Source organism: Lepidochelys kempii, chromosome 10 (genome assembly GCF_965140265.1).
Source record: "Lepidochelys kempii isolate rLepKem1 chromosome 10, rLepKem1.hap2, whole genome shotgun sequence".
In the NCBI taxonomy this organism is placed as follows: domain Eukaryota; kingdom Metazoa; phylum Chordata; order Testudines; family Cheloniidae; genus Lepidochelys; species Lepidochelys kempii.
This window is the reverse complement of record NC_133265.1, coordinates 48,999,005-49,017,559: the sequence shown is the minus strand read 5'-3', so window position 1 is coordinate 49,017,559 and position 18,555 is coordinate 48,999,005. Positions and strand designations below refer to the sequence as shown.

The 18,555-nt window shown below is 51.4% G+C and overlaps 1 protein-coding gene across 3 annotated transcripts in view; it reads right to left on the bottom strand.

Annotated features, from left to right (window-relative positions):
• Positions 1-18,555, bottom strand: part of LINGO1 (leucine rich repeat and Ig domain containing 1) — a 462,452-nt gene that overhangs the window by 106,402 nt on the left and 337,495 nt on the right. The window contains exon 6 of one of the 3 annotated variants that reach the window (XR_012153954.1): positions 7,937-7,999. The exons of the other annotated variants lie outside the window; for them this stretch is intronic. The gene's annotated coding sequence lies outside the window, so the exon portion shown is untranslated. Of the gene's footprint in view, positions 1-7,936; positions 8,000-18,555 lie in introns of those variants that run through there. 3 annotated transcript variants of the gene reach the window in all.

The following is an 18,555-nucleotide window of genomic DNA, read 5'->3' as shown; positions in this document are numbered from 1 at the left end:
ATATCAGGGCTAACACATGGGACCGATTCTCTGCCCCTCACAAACCTCGGCGGAGGTGCCACCGAGAGAGGGGCAGAAGCAGTGGCATGGACCTGGAAGACAGCCAGACCGCACTAGCCCTGCGTGATGGGTGAGCCAGTGGGGATAAATAAGGAAAAGGAATCTTCGGGAGAGGCTGGGGTGGTCTCTCGCTTTTCATTGTTCATGCTGCCTCTGCACATGCCAGATCCAGTCAGCTGATGACAGGCAGCTAACACAGCCACAGGACAGTGCCAAGTGATATAGGATGTGGGAAGAGAGAGAGATGCAAGAAAACGAGGCTTGTCACATACCCAAATACAGTCTAGCGGAGGCAGGGAATAATTAAAGTTTCCCCCGCCTTTTTCCCTTCTCTCATCTCAGGCTGTCTCAGAGCCAAGTTGGATGGATATTGTTGTCTAAAGCCAGCAGGGGATGCTCTCATTGGTTAGAAGATTTATAATGGAAGCTGTGGATCAATTACCAACAGCCCCTGACCTTGAAAGCAGACAGCCTGGGGAGGAAGGGAGGGATGGAGAGGATTTTACTCCTTTTTCCAGCAGGAGGTGCTCTCGCCAGGGGGTTTATTGATAAAACCGCAGGGAGTGACTGTAAACAAGATTGTTATGTGATCTCTGGAATGCATGTGCGTGCATACACACACACACACACACACACACACACACACAGAGCCCTTGCCTCTGAGCAAGAGACAGACATGCAGAACTTGAGCGGCAGAGCATGTTGTAAATTGGCTAACAAAACAAAAACGCTTGGAATTTTGGAACCAGGGAGGAACAGAAAGTACCTGGGGGTCTTAAATAACCTCTAACTTCCCTGGGAGTCCTGGTAAGCTCTGTTGGATCAGTGCCTACATCCCCACTTTTCGAATGGGGCAAGTTTCCCAAATACCACTGGCATGCCCCACAGAAGGGACTCCTGCCAAACACGAAGCACAGAAAGGCCCCAGCTGAGATCAGAACTCCTTTGTGCTAAGTGCTGTACAAACACCTAGTAAAAGACAGCTCCCGCCCCTGAAAAGCCCACAATCTAAATAGGCAAAGGGCAGGAGGGGAAACTGAGGCTCAGAGTCAGGAAGTGTCTCGCCCAAGGTCACCCAGCAGCTCAGGGGTCAAGTCAGGAATAGAGCCCCGTTTTCCTGAGGCCCAGCCCAGTGCTCTATCCACTAGACCACAATGCATCATGGCTCCAGGATGGTTCACATGCAAAACATGACTTGGTTTTGATCAGCATGGAAATTAACCCATTTGAAATTCCACCCTGATCAAAAACGTGGTCACCAAAGCCCAGATCCAGGGTGAAATAGCATCATTTCCTGGCCTCCTTCCGCACACTGTACCTCCCGGACAATCAACAACTGGTCTTTATGTCCAATCCTGCTACCAATAAAGGCAGATTGCTTTAACTCCCTCCATCCCTCCCCTCGTCACCCTGCACCTTTCCTTTTCAAGTGCCTGGTGGCAGTGTGCTGAGACTGGGAATATCAGTGCACTGATGGCGGGACCACGCTGACCTTCTCCCAGCAGATGGCTAAGCTCCCAAGCCAACCTCAGTCTCTCCCCTCTCAGCTTGGAGGAGGGCCCCAGCTTGGAGGATTTTTTTTTTCTTTTCTTATTGTGGGCAAACAAAGTGGAAAATGAATTCCTTTAGATAGCAAATGAGTTTAATAGAAATGGTGATGGAGTGACATTGTGATGGGAATGCTAATCCCCCACGCGATGTGGACAGACTCTCAAGCAGGGCAGCACCGGAGGAAAGGTCCTGCAGCCAGGCCTACGCTTGCTGAGAACTTCTCCATCCGCAGGTGGGACAGCCAAGGTTCTCTGCTCCACGGAGTCAAAGCTGGAGGCTGCGCAGCCCCCAGCACTGTGTTATGGGGGACTGGCCCTTCTCTCTGCTGGCACGATGCTGGAAAGGCGATTTTGCTGAAGGTGCCATCCTTCATAACCAGCCACCAGCGCCTTAGCGCAGCATTGAGTGGGTACTGTGCTGTCCTTCGCAACTAGCGCGGCCCCAGGAGCTGCTCAGAGAAGAGCTAAAGAAACAGCCTTGCTGGGGCAAGGCAAAAGGAAACTGAAGTCCACTCCCCTGAACAAACACCCATCACCAGCTCCACTTCCCTTTGTACCTCTTCTGCTGCCTCCTTTTCCCACCCTGACTTGGTTCTGTATTGCCAGTATCTGACTCTGGTCAGCAAAGCACTTGGGACACATGCTTAAAATTAAGCCAGCATAGGCCCATTCCCCCCTATTCAGCAAAGCACTTAAGTCATCAACAGGACTGAAGCGCGGGCTTGAAGTGAAGCATGTGCCTAAGTGCATTGCTGAATTGGGGCCTGTAACTCCCTGCCAGGTGTCACTGGATCCCATGGGCCCTAAACAGTTTTCAGCTAGAGATGGGGCCAAACTCCCAAGTCCAACTCTGTGTCTGAAAAAAGAAAAGGAGTACTTGTGGCACCTTAGAGACTAACCAATTTATTTGAGCATGAGCTTTCGTGAGCTACAGCTCACTTCATCTGTGTCTGAACTTACCCAAAGGTTTAGTCCCAGGGTTTCACTTGGGGACCTCTCTGCTCCCAGCACCCCCCTCTCCAGCCCTCATTTAACCAACTTCAACAAGTGGGCTCCTGCAGCAGCGCTGTGAGTGTGCGAGAGAGAGCTCTCCAGTTTGCTATCTGGGAAGCGATTACGCTATCACTTGAAGGATCAAGCAGGGAGGGCGGCAGGCTGATTATCCAGAGACGAGATTCTGTTTACACACACGTACCTAGATAAGGAGAACTAGAGAAAGACAGTACAGAACTGGAAGTATATGAGAGCTGGAACCTCAGACACAGCTAGCCTGAGAGCCATAGATTCATGTCTCTTTTCCATGAGAAGCCGTGGGTTCTGACCCAGTGGGTTCTGGGTGTACGGTGGGGTGAATGGATCTCTCCATGGGTTTGGTACAGGGCAGAGGTGAAAGTAAGCCAGTACGCCCCAGTACAGCGTACCGGCAAGAGACCGTGTGCCGTATCGGGGTGGATTGGTTTCCCCAGGCAGCAATTTAAAGGGCCTGGGGCTCCCAGCAGTGCCCCGGGCCCTTTAAATTGCCGCCAGAGCCCTGGGGAAGTGGTGGCGGGGCTCAGGTGGTGATTTAAAGGGCCCGGGGCTCCGACTACCATTACCGCCCTGGGCCCTTTAAACAGCCGCCTGAGCCCAGCCACTGCTACCCCAGGGCTCCAGCAGGCTCCAGGGAAGATTTAAAGGACCCGGGGCAGTAGCAGCAACCGGAGCGCTGGACCCTTTAAATTGCTGCCCGAGCCCTGCTGCTGGAGCCCCAGGGGTCGCGGCGGCAATTTAAAGGGCCCGGGACTCTGCTGCGGTAGCGGCGGCTGGGAGCCCCTGGCCCTTTAAATCGCCACCGGAGCCCCCAGCTGCCACTTCTACCCTCCAGAGACCTTTAAATCGCCACCCAAGCCCTGCTGCTGGAGCCCTGGGGTAGTGGCAGCAGGGCTCCGGCGGTGATTTAAAGGGCCAGGGGCTCCCGACTGCTGCCACTGCAGTGGAGCCCCGGTCCCTTTAAAGCTCCGCCAGAGCCCGGGGCAGCAGTGGCAGCCAGGAGCCCCCGGGGCTCTGATGGTTATTTAAAGGGCCTGGGGCTCCGCTGTGGTAGCGGCAACTGGTAGCTCCAGGGGGATTTAAAGGGCCCGGGGCTCCCAGCTGCTGCTACCACAGTCCCAGCCCGTGGTCCTTTAAATCTTGATTTAAAGGGCCCAGGGATGTAAAAGTCCCGCCTCTTCCAGTAGAGGCCACGCCTCTTCTGGTTGAGGCCCCGCCCCCTCCTAAGGACTCCACAGTACCGGGAAGTCCTTTAATTGACTTTCACCCCTGTTACAGGGCCCATCACTGTGCAGTCGAAGTGCCTTAGCTGGTGCATCATGGGGGTCTAGGCTATTGGCTTTGACGGGCCGATGTCTTGCTCCCATACGGCAACTGCACCATTTGGAATGGCTGCGGCCCTGGTTCAACAAAGCAGGTGTGTCAGTGCTGCCTTGAATCAGGGCCTAGAGGAGCACACACACTGCTCGTAGTTCATCAGAGTGGGGCCCAAGGCACAAAGTAGAGCTTGACATTCAAGGGAGTGGGATAGTCCGGTTCAGGGGGCTGGCTGGTTGGTTCAGTCCATTGCAATGATCGGCGGGCTATGTGTGAAATCTGGATTTGGCTGCCCATTCTCCACATTCCCAAGCTTTGGATCAGGCCTGTCTCTAACAAAAAAATGGGAAAATAAAGGATATTGGGGATAATTTAAAGAGCCCGTAACAACTTCTGTCGTCAGATTTCCATGGTCATTAGCCCGCGTTCCCATGGAGAGGCTTCCCCAGCGCTGCCTAACACTTGTGCTGAAAACCCCGACCCCTAAGCCCTAGCGGGGAATTGCACCCATGGACTAAAGCTACACTATCAGCTCCCCAAATACATGGGCAAGACATTTCCAGTACCCTAAGCTCAAATCAGGGCTGCAGAAGCACGGAGGGGATTCCTGGGAGGAAATGGATGTGTCTGGGTGTCAAGTGGGCTGCAGTCCTTCCCTGGCTCCCAGGGCCTGGAGGAAGGCCATGTGCTTTAAGTGCAACCCTTTGGAAAGTATCTTTTCCCAATCCGTCCTTCTCATCTGGCTGAGGGGGTTTTCGTCCCTTTGCCTCGCTGATGTAACTGAGTTCACCCTTTCCCCGCCAAATCCCGGCAGTGGGGTTGGGAACAGGCACCATCGCCCTTCCTCAGCTGGGAGCTCCCTCACTCCAGTAGCTGCCGACGTCCCATTGTGTGTGCACTTGCCTGGATGCTTCCCAATGCGCCTCCGCCCCGGCCAGGGCTGCACTGTACAGACGGGAGCGCCGTGAGGAGTGGGACACAGTGGGAAAGCTTTGCTCACACAAGCAGCCTGAGGGAGCTGTGCCCAGAGCGAGCCAGATCAGCTGGCAGAGAGCCTCACGCGAGTCGAGGTTCAACCCCAGGACTCCTGTGGTGCCGCTTGGGTTCCGGCCAAAAACAATTATAACACAAGCCTCCAAAAGCACCGAACTTCGCTCATGATGACTCCTGCCAGGCGACGCCTGGACTGGAATAACCACAGCCCACAACTAAGCAATTCCTGCTCCTTGTGGACTCACCGGCAGAGGAGCTGGCTTTGCTGCTCCTGGTGCCCTTGCCCTCTGACAGACATGGAGACATCCTGGGAGAAGTCAGGGCCGCCCTGCATGGGCCACAGCTTCTCTCAAGTCATGAGGGCAGCTCCGTCAAGAGGGAGAACCGCTTTGTGGGTAATGCACGGACTCCAGAGTTCTGGGTTCAATCCCCGGCTTGGCCAGTCTCCCTCTGGGAAGTTCCTAGTCCCCCATCAGGCCTGCATCTATCAAATGGGGTCATCACACTTCCTTCGTCTATTTAGACTGTACGCTCTTCGGTGCGGGGACTGTCTCTTACTGCATATTTGGACAGCAGCCAGCACACTGGGGCCCTCATCTCAGCTGGCTACTACTACTAACTACTACTACTAACAATTTGTCATGTGTTCATGGGCAGGTCAGCATCACTACATTGCTCCACCCAGAAAGCCCAAGCCCAAGCCCATCCTCCCCTGCGGTGGGAGACCCATCCAGCTCATGTTTTCCTTCACTGCTCCACCAGTGAACCCCAAAACCTGCTCCCACAGGAGCATCTTGGGGTGCCAGGAGATGTGTTTGTTCAGCCCATGCTGGCCTGCATGGCAGTCTGGGACTGCAACACTGCCTCCTTGTGGGATGGGAAGGCAATGCAATCTGGCTAAAATCCACCCCTACGCACAAGGCCTATGTCTCACTTGTGCTGGTTCTTCTGCACAGGGGCGAACACCAGCCTCTGCACTCATGCAGCGCTGGGCTCCCCTTACATTGCTGCACTGATGGACTCATCCCAACCACTCCAAGCCTCCCTCAATCCTTCCCTATTGCACATTTCTGGGGAAAACTCAGTGCGCATTTGAGCATTGGCCTGCTAAACCCAGGGTTGTGAGTTCAATCCTTGAGGGGGCCATTCAGGGATCTGAGGCAAAAACTGGAGATTGGTCCTGCTTTGAGCAGGGGGTTGGACTAGATGACCTCCTGAGGGCCCTTCCAACCCTGATATTCTAGGATTCTATGAGCGCGGCCTCGCCGGCCTCGTGCAGAAGGACGAGTGGACGTTTGGAGGTGGATGCAGCCCCTGCCTTAAGAGAGAAGGCTGAGCAGCTCCTGGATAGCAGCAGAGTAGGGACTGCACTGCTTCAGGGTTTGACATCTCCCCTGCCACTTCCATTTAAAGTTATGAGACAAGCCCACGCTCCCGCTGCCACAGCTGATCGATTCTCTTGCTAACCTGGTCTTATTTTAGTTCATTATAAGCCCCCAGGACATTGCAACTGTAACTTCAAAAACAAACCTTTTCTTTGATCAATAGTGTAGGCAACTGAAAGAGGGCTCCTTCAGCGGGTGGGTATTAGTTACTGTGACAGAACGCCCCATCTCCCAGCCCAGCCGCATTTGCCAGCCACCGCCCTGATGCGAGGGCTCGAGGCTTGGGATCAACCTGGCTACAGGAGAGGAAGGGGCAGGGGGCATTGTAGGTAGGCAGGCAGCAGGCACAGCAGGGACTGAAAGCAACAAAAGGGGCTAATGGGATCAGTTGGGGGTTAGAGAGAGGGCAGGGAATGGCAAGAGCACAGCTGTTCCACCCCCACTGAAAGCAGAGGGAACCCCTCCTTCCTTTCTTTCCCTGGTGTGGCGGCACAGCGCTCCCGCTCCTTGGCTGCTGCTTCCGTCTCCTCCAGCCACTTGTCTTGGTGGAGCAAACATGGTGCATTTGGTCTGCAGCATCTTCTCCCCCACCACTTGGAGCTGGACATAATCTTTCCAGGGTAATACGTTTGGGGGGGGTGGGGAGAGCCCAGCTCTGCATGGCTGACTCAGCTGCTAAATCCCTCCAGGATACAATGTTGCCCCCTCAAAAAGGGTCCCCAGTTCAGGATGTGGTAAAGCTTCCCAGATCAGAGAGCATCCCTAATTCCTCACTTCCTCCCCCCGCTTTGCTCCTCCTCGGGCTGACAGCAAGGAAATGCCTCTGTTCTGGCTCTTCTAGCAGGGAAGCAAAATGCTGCTCAGGCAGCGCAATTGCCCATATGGACATGGAAATAGATAGCTTCAATATAGTTGCAAAAGAACAGGGCTTGGGCCATTTTTCTACCATTAGCTACAAATTAACTCAGCGGAATGTACTGGGAAGATGAGCCAATTTCTGGGGGGATGTTTGCCTGCGCTACTGAATTGGCCCATATATAATGTATATGGGCAGGAGTGCAATCCAAAGAGGCAGGAGAAGTCCAAATAGCCTGCAGGTTGGGCCCGGCCCCTGATTTGCCATTGAGATGGCTTGCGGCGAGAGCGAGACTGGCAGAAAGGAAGCACACCGGGGCACGCACAGCCTCCAAGAAAATCAATTACCATACCAAATGAGCATCTAAGAGGCTTTGGGGAGCCTTATCATATGCCTTCGATTCCACTCCATCCGCAGCCTAGCCTGAAATTATGTACCTGATGTTCCTGTGGTACAATGAAAATGGGGGGAGGGAAGGGGGGTGGGCAGCAGAGAATGGAAAGCTGCTTCTATACACTCTAATCCTGGCTCAGAACCTCTCTGTCTCCTTGTATGAAAGTTCTTTGTTCGATCTCCATCCCATGGCATATAAAATCTGCTGGACCTCCTAAGCATTCTGCTTCCCACGTACCTGCCAGCCTCGAGAGTTCTCCACTGGCTCGGGAGCAGGAGAGATGCAAGGGTGTTTCTGGAACACATCTGGAAGTGAATTATTCCTCCCTGCAACCTCCCCCTGTCTTCTTCCTTTTTGGGGGTGGGGGTCCTCGGGATTCCCAGCCGCTCAGGCAGGAGCTGCTATTTCTTCTTTGCTGGATGTTGACAGGAGGATCACATGCACAGTGGTTATTTAATCTACCTTTGAATTGGAAGCAATACCTCAAATGATAATTACAGAGCATTTGTATTTATAGAAAATCAGCGCACACCCCCATACGCCTGGCCAATACCACAGTGATCTATAAATACAGGAGAGGATGGTGGGGGATGCTCAGAAAGGTCTTAGTGCCATGAAACTCAATATGCCTGAGTGGCACGACCACAAGGAGAGTTGTTATAGCTCTTGTCATGTATATAATGCCGCAAATGGAGAGCGAGTGATACACGGACCCTGTCGTGAACGGTTAGGAGAGAAACCGAGAAGGACAAGACCAGGCACAGGATAAGAGCATTGACAAAGAAGGGCATGGATGTCGGAGCGATTCCTGGAAGAAGCAGGTTTCAAGGAAGGATTTGGAGGAGGGGAGAGAGGGGCATCACAGCTTCAGGGCAACTGCACCTGTATTCGTCTTCCGTGCTGCACCAGGGGCACCCACTTAAAGGTTTCTGGCTCCCAGCTGTCACCTCGCTTGGGCAGACACCTGCGCCTCACTCCCTTTTCATCACGTTTTTCCAGGCTGCACCATTCCCTGCCTTCAGTGTGATATCCCAGCAAGTCAGACTGCCTGAAAGGCCAACCTCTCCACTTTGCTTTCTCTCCAGAAGCTGTGCCCAGCATATTGCCCACCATGATAAAAGTTATCACACAGCTCTTTCTAAACAAGCACATTTATTCGTAGGGTAAAAGCACTACAGAGGAATCTTATTAAAACAATAAAAACCTACCTGCATGCTAAAATTCTTACTAGAGGTCACCCCCAACCCCAACCTCAGGCTCTGGTAGTTGTCAGTCCTTCCAACCCCACAACTGGAGTTTCCCTGTGATTACAAGTGCATAACTGCCTTAGATTCACAGCCAGAACAACTAACTGGGCAGTTCATCCACTTCTTCATACAGCTCAGGCCTATGATTTCCTGTAATCAGCAGATAAAGGCCCTCTCCTCAGCTTCAAAAGAAGGGATTTTGCACAATCAGAGGTGCGGAATTTGCATTAACCTCCTCCTAAGGAATTCCCCAGGAAATCCACTTCACACAAAGTCCATGCTTGTCTGGCATAATTTCAGTATAGTCCTTTGAACTCCCAGGCCACACATCAAACATAAGAACGGCCATACTGGGCCAGAACAACAGTCCAGCTAGCCCAATATCCTGTCTTCCAACAGTGGCAAATGCCAAGTGCTTCAGAGGGAATGACATCCCATCTCCCCCGTGGCGAGGTTACACACTATCCTGGCCCACGATAATCCATATACTTTGAATTTAATATAATGGACCCCAAAGATCCTTAAATGTAATTCAATAAAGTTTTTCAAGGAAATTGCCACATCTGTCCCAGGAGCATTTAGTGGAAGTAGGAGATTGCTCATGCCACCCCATGAACAAAGGAATGAAACAGGAATGGGAGGAGGAGATGGAGGGAGGGAGGGTTAGGAAGGCATGTATGGGGCGGGGCAGGCATTAGCTCTTTCTCTACCGAGGACAGTAAAAGTTTTACAGTATGGCCAACTCTCACAATTTCATCATCAGGAGTCTCATAATAGTTGTTTTTTCTCTTAAAGTCCCAGGCCCCGGAGTCAAGTTATTATGTGAGAATCTCAGCTTTCATTACAAAAGGGTTAATGACTAGCCCTCCTGGTTGCAGAGAAAACCTTGGCCCAAATGCCAGGAGGAAAATAATAGGAACTGAACCTTTGTTTTAATATCTCATTGTTCCTAAGATAATCTCATGATGTTCTAGGGCCTGGCTCATCATTTGTGAATGTTTGGAGCTGGAGATACCAGCTTTATAACACATGCTTGCAGCCATGCACACGCATGTATGTTTTGTTTGGCTTGGCCTTTTTCCACCCCTCCTTCCTCATTCCCTTCCTCCGAAGTACATTGGCCATGCTGGACATACTGTCACTGGCAGAAGGCACAGCTGGCCACATGTGAGGTATAAAGTCATTTCACAGAGTGGCTTGAACTTTGCCATGTGGCTTGTGAAATGCCTGAGTTTATGCGATACACTTTATGACCACATGGCACATGTACGTAACATTCATGCATGCACACGCGTATAATGAAAATTTGCATTGCACTAGCACCTACAGACCCCGCCCCAGATCAGGGCCCCATCGTGCTAGGTGCTGTACACAGTGAAACAAGTTAGGAGTGGCTTGTTTATGATGGTTTATAACGAACAGAGCCTAAGTGCACCTGCTCCAGGATTGACCTCAGACTTAGCCACTCAGAGATGGCAACGCTTCATGCACACTCATTCCTTCCAAAGTCTCCTCACATTGCTTTAGTTTTAGGTCTGCAGACGCCACGTTCTGCTGGAGCAAGAGTCCCAGACAACAGCATCCGTGTTTCTTCAATTTAAGACATTATAACTGATGTTTCCCATTCCTAATGTACAAGCAAATATTTGGCCATCTGGCAGCCCCATCAGCCGGGCAGCAAAGCGAACCGTCTGGCTTCTCTCCGCTGAAAGGGTGACGCCGACGTTAAAACTCCTCTCCCGGATTGCTGGGCACCCCTTCCAACGCAGCACGGCAGCCACCATTTGGCAGGCTGCTCCTGTGCCATCTGCTTGGAGAACTCTCCACAGAGCGTGGAGGCATCTAAAAATAGCTGGGAAGTTCATCAAACATTTATGGCCAGGCTGAGAAGACCTCTCACAATCTCACACCTTCCCTTGGCGTTCCTCCTTTGCCTGTGAATTCCCTGGGACCTTTAATCACCTTAGTGTCTTTCACTCCCTCCTCTTCTTCAGATTCTTTCCATTCCACTCTCCCCCTCCTCCCCCTATCCCCATTTCCCCTTTATATGTTGCCTGAGATTTACAGTGAACAGTTCGGGATGATGAGGGAGGCCCTGTATCACCCATCACTCTGTGAGCGCTCCAGGGGGCCACGGCTGTGAACATCACGGGGAAAGTCCCCACAGGCTGTGCTGCTCCATTCCTTGCTTTCCTGCCACCCCCAGGCCCCCCTCTCTTTGTCAGCATATCTGGGTCCGCGTTAGGCTTCAGCGTGGCCACCCTTCCCCAGTGGGCGTCTGGGCTGCCCAATGTATCCGCACTGGTGGGGGGGGTGTGTTGTGCCCTAATGGACTCATTCCCCCTTGCTCCTCTTTCCTCCTAAGTGTTGGTGCCAATTCCCTTGTGCCAATGGGTGGCATTAATCATGGCCAACCCAGACAGGGTGGTGTGGGAGTTTGCATGGGAGGGAACTTGTATCTGGGCATGGGGGGGGGAGAGACCATTGCCACCGCAAGGCTCTCTCTGCCTCATGAGGCCTCACCTATGCCAGCATCAGTCTGCCATGCCCTAGTGTAACATGCACACTCCTCCTGTCCCTATCCCTCGCCCAGCCTGCTAGCTGCTCTCTCAGAGCCTTCCACCCTACCCATCAGAACAGGCTCACACGCCATTGCCAGGTGTTTCCAATGGGTGGCAGCCAGCCATCTTCCTCCTGCTGGAGCCGTTCATCCACAACCCCCCCCCCCTCCCAGCCTTGTCTCCATGGGGTTAGCCTTCAACATCTCCCACAGGTTCACTTGGTTACCCCCATCCCACCCACACTGACCCCATCCCACACAGACTTCCCAGTGACCCCCACCGTGCCATAGCAGGCTGATAACTAAACATATACATGATGGGCAAACCCTGCACCCCATCTCTCCAGCTCAGAACTGACTTGTGCACTGCATTTCCCCAGCAGCTCCACCCTACAGGGGGCTACCAGACAGCCCCACCTCCAGTTCACAATGGATGTGTCTCGGAGACTGGGTTTCAACCTTTTGCATACTGGGCCCCCCTGTTTCAATGTCTTTTCTGTCCCAGGCCCACCCTCCCATCTAGCTGGGATCTAGCCAGGTAGCAATAAAGGAAGGGTGGGGTGAGAACTCAGGATCTAGGAGATCTACCTTCTGTCTGCATTTCCTCCTTCACTGCATCACAATGGACTAGCCTTCACCACACCCATCTTTATCCACACTTCTTCCAGCATGGGAGAAACCCTGACCCCTTCTCCACATCCACTGGACATAGTGAGCTAGTCCCCACCGCTTCTTCTCATCTCTCATAGCGATTCCCTGCTCCCATCATCTTACCTCCAGCCAAAGCTGAGAATGGGGAGAATTTGTGTCGTATTTGTCCTAAGCAAGAGCGTGGTTTTTCTGGACAGTTTATCCCATCATTTTCTGTTCCCCGTGGAAATGAGCTGCCATCTGGAAGTGTTTTACCACAGCAAATAAACAAAGCAACTGGGAGAAAAACAAGCACCCAACAACCTGGGCACGGACAAGCCCAGCATTAAAACAGCCCTCCCTGCTGTACTGATTTGAATTGTTAATAATTCAACTACTATAGTTACTTGTCAGGAGAAGAGAAAGGAAGGAAGGAAAAACAAACCCCTTAACAATGAACTCTCATGTTCAGCAGAACATAAAGTGAGGATGGAGGAGAGGAAGAGAGAAGGGAAACAACTGAAAACAGGTTTCAGAGTAGCAGCCATGTTAGTCTGTATTCGCAAAAAGAAAAGGAGTACTTGTGGCACCTTAGAGACTAACCAATTTATTTGAGCATAAGCTTTCATGAGCTACGGCTCACTTCATCGGACGCAATAGATGACCATTTCCTTTTCAAATATTTATTTTCAAGTCCACCTCAGCATGCTGCTCCTGATATAGAGATTTCCTCTCTGACAGCTCACAAGCCCCTGCTGCAAGTACACATGCTACTGGCTTGTCTTGGTAGGGCTGGAGTCTGCTGGGACTCTCTGATTTCCTAGCAGCAGGAGTCAAGAAGCTAGGAAGGTTTTTTGTTCTTCAGTTTGCACACACCACCCCTCTTCCCCTGCCCCCAGTATCTTCCTCTAACACCTGAGCCAAGAACGGTTTCCTGTCTTTCAATGGATATCCTGCCCTTTATCTCCTTGTCCAGTCAACCAACTAGGAGTTTATTACAGTGCCCATCACCATGTATCTGAGGCTTAACTTCTTCCCCACGCAGCGAGCACCCATCTGGGAAGGCAGGATGCACTGCCACGTTAACCCATGAAGCAGGCGGAAACTCAGACCCAGGAACTGGGCTCAGTGTCTCTAAGTCACCGGGCTTGTTGCTGTAACCCCTCAGGATGTGACATCTTCAGCTCTTGTGCGGATAAGGAGAGCCGGACTTGGTCAGTCCTTGTCCAGTCTGGACAGCTCTAGGCAAAGCTCCAGTGGGCAGTGGTGCATTTGTCTGAGTCAGTACTGAAGCAGTACCCTGGCACACTATTAGAGGGCGTTGTGTTGCTGGAAGTGGTTTATAAGCGGTGCAGCTGAGATCCTGAGCACCGACAGCTGGGTGTCAGATGGTCAGACCCAGTTCTTAATCCAGCAACCGCATTCTGCCTCCCTGAGTTGCCCTTGTCCTTCCACCTGCAGCGGGTAATCTCCCTTATGTCCTGACCTAAAGCAGCGTGCACACCTGCCTCTTCCTCCCAACCAGTCATGATTCAAGAAGAAAGGCTGCAGAAATGCAGCACACGTGGAACTCAGAGACAACATGAGGGCTGGGGGGAACTGCCATTGGCGTCTCAATGCTGTAAAGGCAGTTCCTTTCCCACCCTGGCTGCAGCCCGCTCCATTCTATTGGCCTCAAGAAACGTCTTCCGCTAGCAGGGCTGTGAGCTGCTTGTAGTCTGTATCTGGCTGCACGGCCTGTCTCAGCAGCTGGGAAGGAAGGGAGGGCATCGATGCAGCCCACGGGCCTGGCGCTGGGAGCAGGTGGAGGAAGAAATATCACAGCCACGTTCCAAATGGGAGCTTAAAACACCAGCAGCAGCAACAACAAAAAAACCTCCTGCGGAATTCATGCCAGCCAGTTAATTTCTTTGCAAAACTGTATACAGTGTGGAAACTCCTGGGGCCTGATTAACCATCCAGAAATTATGTCTGTACGCAGCTCCAGCAAAACGATCATGGCACCGAGGCCTGCAGGGCCTATATAAACCCTCTCCAAGGTGGGCTTAACCCCTGGGGGACAAAGGGCTCTTAAAGATGCTAATGGTTGTCCAGTAATCAATGACTCCCCATCTCTCTTTTTTGCAGGGAGAAGAAAAAACCTGAGTGAATCCAACTGAGCAGCAGTAGACCATTCCCTCCTCAGCCTTATAAGATTCAACCCCCAGCAGACCACATATGGATGCTAAAGAGCTGTATTAACAGGCTTATCCCAGGCCTGGGGTTGGGTAGGTGGAGCCACCCTGAGGTGAGTGGAGAGAGAGAGCAAGCCCTATCGCATTTTAAACACTCAAACTTGAACAGCTCTGCCTTAGCTAGGCAGCGTCCACCTGGGGATACATTACACACTCACATTCAGTATCAGATCCACTGTCAATCCCAAAACACAGTCCTGATGCCTATTCATTGCAGATTATCAGAAACCTTGATTATCCCCGATTATCCAATGGCCCAATTATGTTCAGATAATCAAGATGGCACTGTATGTACACACACACACATTACATATTCTGTACTGACATATCCATGCACAACACACATGCCTATGCATAACAATGCAGTTTTGTTGCAGCCATGTGGGTCCTAGGATATCAGAGAGACAAGGCGGGGGAGGTAACATCTGTTATTGAACCAACTGCTGTTGGTGAGAGAGACAAGCTTTCATACTGGCTCTTCTTCAGTTAATGGGCCACTTCACCTTGAATTGTCCCTTAGAATTAGATTATGTGCTAACTACTTATGGTCAACTATCTGTTCAATCTTCTATTTAGCTGTGACACTCTCTCAGTACCTTTCCCAAACCTGAGGAATGTTTGTCTCTGTCGCCAACAGAAGATATTGGCTATGGCTACACTTGAGACCTTACAGCGGTGCAGCTGTGCTGCTGTAACCTCTCTGATGTAGCCTCTCTAAGCTGATGGGAGAGAGCTCTCCTGCTGGTTTAACTACTCCAGCTCTCCTGCCGTCTGCTGACATAGTGCTTACGTTGGTGTAATGTATGTCACTCAGGGGGGTTATTCACACCCCTGAGCAACATAAGTTATGCCAACATAAGCTGTAGTGTAGACATAGCCTCATTTCACCCACCGTGTCTCTGTAATATGCTTAACACCTCAGATACACACCTACATTACCACACATCTATCCTGCAGGTATATACACTCACTCGACTCACTAAAATCCCCCGCCTGCCATACAACCCCTTACTATCATGCATAGACTCACATGGCCAGGCTAGGAAAAATCCTGTTATCCAGAAACCCAGAACAGCTGAAAGCCTGGTCCAGACAAATGAGATAATTCCTGCCGGCTGCCCATACTAACCTGCATTAACAAGCCTGCATTCATTGACAGACCAGCTCACTCATCTGGAACTGATCTCCCACCTCCTTTGTCTTGTAAATGTTCTCCAAACAGAAGAAATTACCTGCCCAATCCCTCCTCCTGCCCAGCTCAGTCAGTTCCACCCTTTCTGCTCTTTGGACAAAAGCAGGAGTGTCAGACTTTTCCCCAAATGGGGCCCGGGGCATGGCTATCATGAGGTGGTGGCAAAGCATGGCCAAGGCAAAGGGGGAATTTTCACATTCAGCTCAGGTTGGTCTCCCAGGAGAGTTGATGTCCCCAGGTATTTCATGCCCGGGTCAGATCACCAGTAGGGAGCAATCAAGCAAACATCCCAACAATACAGGGTCATTAGATGCAAACTCCAAACCAAAGGTTGGCTCCAAAACTACAGCTAATGAAACAGCAAAAGGAGTATTTCATTGTGAGACAACTACATCTGAGATCCATCCAGGTCATCTCCATTAGCCCCACTCAGAGAAATGCAGCCCCCACGACCCCTCTCCGCTACCCCCATTCACACGCCACACTGAACTGCCTCAGAATTATATATTCATTCATTAAGAATTCCTCTCTCCACTCATCCTCCCTCCCTCACGCCCTCATCTCTCATCCCCACCCCCAGTCTCACTCCCACACGCTTGCACACAGTCATTCATAAAGAACCTCACACACGCCCTTTCTCCCCCAGTTGCACCCCCCATCCTCACCAGCACATGCCTGCAGACACACAGCTTCCTCTCCTCTGCTCGGCTGGAGAAATATCGATTGCTTTCCCCCCTGTAATATTTCGCTTGACTGAGCAGATTTAGAATCAAGGAGTCAGACTCTGCCTAGGGACCAAACACATATTTAATTCCACGGTTTAAGGAGCCCTGGAGCCGGTTATTCTTATTTTAAAATGCCAGTGCAGTGAAAGTAAGCTGACATTTGGGGGGGTGGGAGAGAAGGGAGATGGCAAGGGCTGAGGAGTGTGCTCGTCAGCTTGGTGGTGTTAGCACCAGCCTGTGGTGAAATGAGTTTGACAGCCTCATGCCGGCTGTGCATTGGCAGCCTACAGTCTGACATGCTAGTCAGCTGCACAGCATTAGTTGAGCAAACAACTGGGCCTGGTGCTGAGCCTGAACTGAAGACAAGTGATTTGTCTTCATGCTTTTTCTTATGGGGGGGAAAAAAGGAGGGGGAAAGAGGGAGGGGAGGTGTGAAATTATCTAATGAGACCTGTCAGCTATACTGAGGACTTATTAAATATTTGTGGTGCGGAACTGCCTAGGAGCCCAGCTAGTAGAGCAGGACCCCATTGTGCTAGGCGCTGTACAAACTGCGTACAGTTCAATTAATATCCTCTAAGTAGTTTGCAGTGGTGTTGTAGCCAGGCTGGTCCCAGGATATGAGTGAGACCAGGTAGGTGAGGGAACGTCTTTTGTTGGCCCAACTTCTGGTGGTGGAAGGGACAAGAACTCTCCCTCAGGTCTGGGGAAGGTAACCAGAGGGTCTGAGTGAAATACCAGGTGGGACAGATTGTTAAGCACGAGAGGTGCACACATGTTGTAGGAGCCCACTTAAAATTAAGTAGGCAATTAACACCTCTAAATTTGCTCGGCAAAAGAGGGTTAGTAGGGTGTGCTACACATTGTTGTAATGAGCCATAAAACCATCATCTCCGTTAAGTCCATGGTTTTTAGTGACCAGCAGAGTTATGAATTTAAGTTCCAGGCCAAAATGGACACTAAAAACCATAGACTTAACAGAGACGCTGGTTTTATGGCCCATTACAACAATTTGTACCGCTGCTGTCTGCTAACCCTTAATTGCCCTCTTCATTTTAAGAGGCCTCCTAGAGCACGTGTGAACTCCTCATGCTTAACAATCTGCCCCACCTTATATTTAGCTCTAACACTCTGGCTACCTTCCCCAGACCTGAAGAAGAGCTCCAGGAAGCTCAAAAGCTTGTCCTTTCCACCAACAGAAGTTGGGCCAATAAAAGGTATTATCTCACCTATGCCCACTGTGTCTCTCTCTCATCTAAGCAGCACAGACACATAGGCAGATCCAGCCAGCCCAACCGGAAAATATGTAACCAAACAACATCCTCCAGCTCCATAGCCTATGTCCTTAAGCAGCAAGTCACAGTTATGTGGAGATTTTTATAGCCAGGCTGTTATGACGCCAAACAAGAGAGGGTCAGAGTGGGAAAGCTAGCAGAGTGTCCAATGCCTAGCAAAATGGGCCCTCGATCTAGGTCGGTCCCTAGGCACTGCTGTCATAAACCCGATTTATACCAGCCTGAAACATAGCACTGCAAATCGCTCCCAGTGCTATACTTTCACTTATATTGGCATTGCAACCTGGGAAGATCCCATCCATATTCCTCACCAGGTCTTTGGAAGAATTCATGAAGAGGAAGCCCCCCGTAGTAACCAATCCCGAGTGTTGCACTGGGTCCAGTGGATGCTGGGGCGGCTTGAATTTGAATAAATATGACATTGTTCTACCACAAGGGCTCAGAACCCTGTGGTATCACCTCTGGAGGCGGATGTGTTTGGGACCATTACTGGAGATTCTGCAGCGCTTTATTCATAAGGGTGATGCGGAGTTTAGCCCATGCTGTGCAAACATCTTTTGGCAAAGAGCCTCCTATCAAGTCCCAGCTGTTTGATTCGATGAGATCCCAGCAACTTGGGATCCAACAGACATGGTGTCAACTTTAAAGAGGAAGGAAAAACAAGCAGCGGGCCTCCAGCTGGTCTCTGGAGGTGGCTAAAGCAGCTGTGCTCGGATCAAACGCCCAGCCTACTTTGCCTCTCTGAGGCGACTCCTTCACACAGCGAGCAAGGAGCATGCTGAGCCTGCTAACTGGAGCAGACAGCGCCTGGCGCTTGGGAGCCGGCAGCCGCTTGGAGAAAGGCTCTGGCAGGTGAAAACAGACGCCACTGGGCCAGCTGCCTGGGGCTGGCAGGAAATTAAAGAGGGGAAGGAAAGGCTACTTGTTTCCTAGCAGTGGGAGCTCTGGTAATACATGCGATTCAACATTTACATGTCCCTTCTCACAGGCAGCACATGGAAAAGCCATTCTATCACCCACACACACTCCTGCCCCTCAGCCATGTCAGCTGCAGGACACTTAGCTCTGCTGAGGGTGGGGTGCTGGGA